The sequence below is a fragment of the Magnolia sinica genome, chromosome 2, assembly GCF_029962835.1.
Source record: "Magnolia sinica isolate HGM2019 chromosome 2, MsV1, whole genome shotgun sequence".
In the NCBI taxonomy this organism is placed as follows: Eukaryota; Viridiplantae; Streptophyta; class Magnoliopsida; order Magnoliales; family Magnoliaceae; genus Magnolia; species Magnolia sinica.
In genome coordinates, this window is record NC_080574.1 from 111,828,103 (window position 1) to 111,836,179 (window position 8,077).

Consider the following 8,077-nt stretch of genomic DNA (forward strand, 5'->3'; position numbering starts at 1 on the left):
AGTGTGAAAAATTAAATTACACAGGACATGCTTACCTTCCCTCGTGCGGAAACGGATTGGCTACTCCCCTTCCACCAGCCAATGGCTGGTGGTCCGTGCTCTGTGGCCCCCAGCATGATGTATGTGTTTCATCCATGCCATCCATCTATTTTTTCAGATCATTTTATATAATGATACCAAAAATGAGATATATCCCAATCTCAATTGAACCACATTATAGGGAAAAAGTGTTGAATGAGCTCGACCATTAAAAACCTTTTATGGGACCATAAAAGTTTTGGATCAAGCTGATTTTTGTTTTCTTCCTTTCATCTGGGCCTGTATGACCTAATCAACATATCGGATGTCAAATAAACAGTACAGTCGGCCTTAGGAGGATTTTAATGGTGGATATCCAATCACTATTGTTTTCCTGTGGTGTGGTCCACCTGAGATTTATATCCCTCTCATTTTTGGTATCAAGCCCTAAAATGGATGAACGGAATGGATGAAACACATACATCATGGGGGCCCACAGATCACCGACCATCAGCCACCGGGCTGGTGGCAGGGGGAGTGGCCAATCCGTTTCCCCTCATGCTCCTCAGTGCATAATCTCTGGAGGAAGTTCAATGCCCTAGGAAGCTCTTTTTCAGGCGGTGCTGATGAACGGTGAAATTACACAAATGCCCTCATTATTTATTTATTCTTTAAAAATTAAATAGCAGAGAATTGTTAGCCAACAAATGGTATATATATTATTGCACATCCAATCCATCTAACAAGTGCAGCCCACTCCAATTAGCAGATAAACTTTAAATTTAAAAAAAAATGATACATCCAATCATAAGGTGGGCCAAACCATTTAAAAAATAAAATAGTATGTACCACTCAAAAACATCCAAATTCAAATGTAGCCCATACCGATGATTCAATCAGCCAGATTTCTGGTTCGTATGATCACCATGGTGGGGCCCACATGTTGTACAGGTTGGATGTTATGTTATACCACGGAAGCCCCACAATTCTCAACTTCACTACATTTTCAAGAAAAGAAAAAGACAAGGGCATCTTGGTAATTTCTCTCTGACACAAAAAATTGTGGACCACACACTACACATGCCCATGGAATATTCAACACGTGTGCAGAAACAGGGAGTTCGCAGGGTGGTCCCCAAGGTGAATATTCCATGACGTGGACCAATCAGGATACAGGAAATCAGGAATTTACTGTTTGTTTCAACCAGAGGATCCGGATTCACATTCCATATCCAATAAATCATACTGGTCCATGTATCAGGTGGGGTCACACAAATGAAAATCAACCGTCTACATTCAATGTTGCAAGTATTGCTAGCCCACCTGATCAGTGGGCTGACCTGACTCATTTCTAGAACAAGGCCCACATGAACTGTAGGTACACCCAACACACGTGTGGCATTGGTATGCGCGCTGTATTATTGTGTGGCTGTTGAAATGGAAGGTCGGTTGTTAGCTTTTTAGAATGGACCAAAACATTGAATGTGATAAATGGTACAGACGCGTTTTCATCACCAACAAGTGGGGCCCATGGCCCATTGGTCTACTGAGCCACCCACCATGGATGGAGAATTCACCAAATATATCACTATTAAGATCTTTTTACGTTCAATCTCTACCGTACATAATGTAAGGACTCGGATATCATTTTTGCCCGTGTGGTATTTCTGAAATTTCAAAAATCTGCTCCAACGGCTTGGATTTCACTCGACTCCTTTTTCATGCACAAGTGGCCTGCACCCACTCTTCTCTGCATGATGACCGTGTAACATCCATCCATTTTTCTCTCTCCCTTCATCTCTCCACATGCATGCAGGTGCACGTGCCAATTCCCCTCGTATGTATAATTGTTGTTTATCTCTTAACCCTGTCAACGAAATTTTTGAGAGAAATCAATCTAAAGTGTGGCACAGAACAGATCAATGGTCTAAGATTAATGAACCATTGACCCCACTTGTAGGAATCTAAAACCTGTTCATTGGACAAGGGTTCAGATCTTCGGTGAATTCTTCTTTTTTTTTTTTCTTCACACAACCCACCCACTTTATAAGTTAACAGCCTGATTTCAGGCCCAACCATCAACATGGTGCACTCAATCTCAAGGTATGCATAACCGTATCAACCTGGGCAAGCAAGAGCCCTGTAATGGCTTTCTTTTAGGTGAAAATTTTATTGGTAGTTATTTATTTATTTTTTAATATGGTTTAAGGGGCATTATTTATTTATTTATTTTTAATTGGACATGGTGTCATGGGCCATTCTTTGGTAAGAATGGCGGGTGTGTGCAGTATCGGCCTGAATGCTGAAAGTCGACCAAATAAGCGGATGAAATTGAAAAACAAACATGATTTGGTGTATAACAAGAGAGAGAGAGAGAGAGAGAGAGAGAGAGAGAGAGAGAGAGAGATGAAACAATGAAAAAAGAAAAGTTTGTTGGTTTACACATTTTGATATTTCCAAAATGATCTACACTCCATTTCAAATCATCAAATCCAACTCAGATTTTGTATTTGGATCCTCAAAATAGGCCTATATGCAGTCCAAAATTAGCCATTAAGATTTCTTCATTGTTGAAATGAATAAAGAAGTGGAAATTTGATAAAATTGAAAATAAAAAGTTTCTTAATGGGTCCTTTTATGGCATATTGGGCTGTTAAGGGCTGTATCAGCCCTGTAACGGTGATATGAGGCATATAGGCTCCCACATAGCTCGATACAGGATGATACGGCAGATTTTTTTCATAACAGACCAATTCAAATCATATCACATAATGGAGGTGACCATTTCCTTTATTAACAGCCTATACAGCCATAATATAACCGTTTTTTAATACCATGCCCAATCTTGTTGCAAGGCTCTGATTAGCTAGAGACGTGGCAGGTGCCAGCATGCATTGTAGTGTGGGCGTAGCAGAAGCTCTAGAAATATCATTCAGGTAGGAATGTGAATTTAAGGTCAATGGGCCCCACCAATGCAAGGCTCTCCTCATCCATAAATTAGCAACTCAAAACCAACACCATGTGTCAGGTGGGCCACACTAATCAAAAATAAACGAGTGGACCATATCACAACATAACAAACTATGAAAGGAATGACAGGGCAGGCCAAACTCACATTATTGCTTCATAAAAGAGATGTGATTACTGACGGAGAGGAGGGACCTACACCTTTACGCTTTAAATGCCAAGATAGCTGGCGTGGTTTGTCTTCCTTTCTTTTCCTTTTCACATCATCTGCATTTGCCTGCAGAAACTCATGTTAGGAGAAACTACCACAGATACTTCTTCAAATATAACAAAATAAAACAGCAGGTGGCATAATCAAATTACAGGTTGGCCAATAGCCCCACATGCAGCCTCTCTCAACCTGCACCTTTACATGCAGCTCATATGCCAGCCCAGCAGGTGTATGAAACACCCAAGATGTACATATGGCAGAAACAACCTGTGTGACCTCGCAGCAAAACCAGGCAGGCCACATAGCCCAAAACTGTATGAAAATGCTAGATGGTTTTTGAAAAATGATACAACCATCCTGTCTAATCAGTAGGCCGGCCTGATTTTTGGGCCAGGTCATTTTGGCTGTGAGACCCATCACAAGAAAATCTCAGATGTGCCATTGGTACCAGTGCTGCATGTAAAGGTACATGTGGAGAGGAGATTTTACATTAAGAGATAATTCAGAGGTCAAGATAGCTTAATCCATGTAGGACCCAGCAGCCCACGGTCCATCCTTGGTCAGAAAAAGACAAGTATTTGATTAGTCTCATGTGCAAGGCCCACAAAATATTCCAAGATCTAGTTTCCATGTGGCTGCTGCTTGTGAAGGTTTCAGAATGTGAAATGCAGAATCAAATGAAAATTGCGTGCTTCACACCAGATGCATGTCATCACTTACATCAAAGGATTGTAATTTGTCTTCCACAACTCAAAACTACCAAAGCCAACCTGACGACAGAGAGAGAAAACAGCATCTCCAATTAAATGCCACTAGTACAATAAGCACATCCACAATTTCCATGGTTAATGAAAGGAAATGGCTTTTAAGAGCTGGTAAGGTAGATGGAATGCATATGAATGACAACTAATGGCAGGCTGGCTGATGATAGGTGGTAGAGGATTGAAAAATGCGTGGATCTGTTCACCATCAATAAATGTTCCAACACGGCCACAGGCAAACTATATCAACATCAGTGTAATTATGACTGAAAAGCATTTTTTATGGATCTAAAGACACCAAACGCATGGTTTCGAATGTTCAACACAGACATGTGATTTGAAAGAACTCGCAAAACTGCTGCCGACAACTTGATCGGGTTAAAGGTCAGCATCACTAGTTGGTAAAGCTACTTTCATGGTTCAGAAAGATAAAGCATGAGGAAGTCAATGTATGATAATTTGAGTTTACAGCCAACTGACATAGGACAAATTTCTGGACTGCTAGGTTTCAGGCAAGAACTCCAAAATAAACGATTTCAGTTCAGTAATTATATATCCCAAAAACAAGAGTTTTTATACTTCAGAAAAACCATTATTGAAAATAAATTAATACAATTAAGGAAAATACTACCCTAATCTCTTTATACTTTATAGCTTAACAATAGGAAAGGTTTACATCACTTGGGCCAATTGGTGAATGGAGATTATAAAAATAAAATAAAAAAATAACAAGTCATTTTTTACATTTATGAAGCTTTTCTTTAAACCTTTTTTCTTTGACATGAAGCATGACACTGTATCTTTCAATGGAAACTCCACAAAGCTATGAAAGTGGCTGATATTTAGACATTTTTTTACTCTTCAATTGGAATTGAAAACATTGAGAAAGGGGCACCTTTTCACTAATCATATGCCACTTCTTTGAATTCCAAAACTCCATTGACCAAACAGAGCCTAAAATTAAACCTAAAAAACCAAAGCTGACTTTCAGAGTTCGGAGAGAATAACTTCACTGAAATTTAGTTCAGCTTGAGTAGCTATTTCATGACCCCACAAGAAATCAAGGACCAAGCGAAGTTCTAGCTATGTGATCATGACAGCATCATTCTTTTCTAGATAAAGTTTGGCAAGGACAAGTTCTGCAATCAAGTCTCTGCTCTTCACCTTATTTTCAACTGCATTTCCTTCTCTAGTTTTGCCTTAAAAAAGCTCCTTTCTCATTCTCCATAATATTTCATTCCCCTCGTCGCATCTAGTCATCAAGCTCTTTGTCATGGAGCTCCCCAACAGATCTGTTTGCTGTTGGGCCACAGGGGTTAGGATCATCCCTGGAGTTTAGATAGTATTTTTAAAGAGATTAGATCTCTGGCTGGGGGATAAAACATTTCATTTACCCTACAACCAGCAGTCCTAATCCAGTAGTGCTCAATTTGGGCATCTTTCGGGTACTGTACTTCCCTATCTCTGTCTCAGGAATTCCGTCCCTGTTCCTTAGTCTTCAATGAATATTGTTGATCTTTCAAAAAAGTAGTCATCAAGCTCTTTGTAACTTAAAATTGACAACATCCATTAAAGCATCCTTCACATCTAATGAGTCACCAATTCATTCATTCCATCGATCATCAAAACCTATACTTCTACAACCAACATCACAATCAGCAAATACTGTTGATCAAAAGAAAATAAAGTTTTCCGTCTGCATTCCATGTGGGTTCTTCATTCACAATGTTTACATTGTCTCATGCCGCCTCTTTCTCCACCTAAATCAACTCATTCCATGACCTTATGATTAAGAGACATGCCATGGACCAACATACATGACGCTCATCGCAAGACTGTCATCTAATTTAAACTGCAGCATAAAGATCACTGGAAAACTGATACATTAGATCATTGGAACCTGATGCAACCCACTTAATAGGCCTTCCAAATCAGAATTTGAAGATTGACACCGAAGTACAGAACTGACCTCTTCTTCTTCTTCTTCCTCTTCTTCTTCTTCTTTTGAACAGTGCTCAATCCTCAAATCCTTATGGTCACAACAAAGTCACCTTCTGGAAAGCACAACTTTGTGCTCCAATGTTTGTTTCAAGCATTACATAGTTTTTTTTTTTTCAGACCTTGCCAAGATCTACAATGACTATATATAACTACTCTGTGAGATCACTTGCTTGAGAATAGAAGTTGAGTGTCCTTCACCTTTGTCTTACAATAAAATGTAAGGAGATGAAAGACAGCCTTATGACATTAATAATGAAAATCATTCTCCCCATGTTGGGAGGTTTCATTCTGCAATTGTCCATCGAAGGGGGTGTCTGTTTTTCTATGTACCAGTAAATGGTGGTAAATAAACAATTATTTACAGTAGGAATTACAGAAAGCCGCCTCATGTGATGTTGATAATTATGGCTGTTTCGGCTTTGACACTAATACCAAGGAATAAAGACTAAAATCCATGGAGCCCATAGTGATGTAAGTGTCTGATCACACCGTACTTCATCAGCTCATTTTCGGGCATGAGCCCAAAATAGAGGCAGATCCAAAGTGCAAGTGAACCGCACTACAAGAAATAGGGGGAGTTAAATGGCTACCATTGAAAACTTCTTGTGGGCTATAGAAGTTTTGGACAAAGATGATATTTGTGTTTTCCCTTCATTCATGTCTGTGTGACCATATGAACATGTTGGATGAAAGATACACATCAGTGGGGGCCCTAGGAAGGTTTAAGCTTTCAACTGTGGATGTCATTATCTCCTGTTTCATGTGGTGTGGTCCACATGAGCCTTAGATCTGCGTCATTTTTTGGCTCATGATCTAAAATGAGTTGGTAAAACAGATGGACAGCATGGATCAAACACATACATCACAGTGGGACACACTGATTATCCTCACGAAATCCCCAAGTGAACATGGTTTTTGAGGCGCAAATCCCTCACTATTTCCTCCACTTCCAAATTGTAGTGAAAAGTAATCATTACTGATTTACCACCACTTACAGTAGGAAAAAAAAAAAACACACACCCCTTAAAAGACCTAAGCACCAACAGCCATTGACATTTCCATTCCTCACTTCATCAACTATTGACTTCACTGTGTGTGCGTGCGTGCGTGGGTGAGTGTGCGGGTGCGCGCGCGCGTACATGTGTGTGCGTAATCTACAACAAATGACATCAGCAATGAATTATTGAATCTGGTGAAATAAATCCATCAAAACATAGTCCACTTTGAGCAAGTAATTGACGACCATTGCATGAAAAACCAGAGAACAGAGCTAGAATGGAATACCAAGTTGGCCCCACATCAAGTTGCAATTGCACAAAAAAGTCCCTTGGGCCTGGGAAGAATCACAAGTGAAAAAGAAAATGGGGTATGAGGCCATAGAGTCTTCTTCTTCTTCTTCTTTTTCTTTCTTTTTGGAGAGAACGAATTTTATTAAAATGTAATTAAAGAGAATGGAGTTCTGAATACAGAGCACCTCAAGGCTAGCACCTTCCATTGCAACCTTCTCTACCCATATGTTTAAACAAGATAAAAGATCAGGGATCTTATTAGGCCAAAGGTTCATTCATCATTATCCTATTTCTTATGGCCTATGGCCTAGAACCACATTTCAAAAAGAAAGTCACAAGACAGTGCAAGTGTAAATGTACAAGTGGCTATTTTGCTGGAAATTTACCAATTTTTTTTACTAAGTATCATCTTCTTCACACCTTCCTCACCACTGCCCCAATGCAATTTGTCCCATTAAATACCATCCAATCTCTACTGCATTACCAATTTTTCCAGTCAATAACAACAGTTAATCATATTTCTGCTCCAGAGGTTTGCAAAGACAATCCAGACAAGTAAAGAGATGCATTTCTGATTATAATCTTTCGTTTGTACTAATTTAAAGCATCTATATAAGACCCATGAATGTCAGGGTTTGTCCATTATACTTGTCTGGCATTTACACATTCTAGCATTGCCTAAATTGCAGACCAGTTGGTGTAGTGATAATATAGTTTCAAGAGGTGGTTTGTTCCAAATAAGCAAAGAGAAAAAGTTTGATTCTCAGTAGAGTGTGATGGGTGATGCTCAGGCAGTAAAATATTACACACGTAGTGTATGCATAACTTAA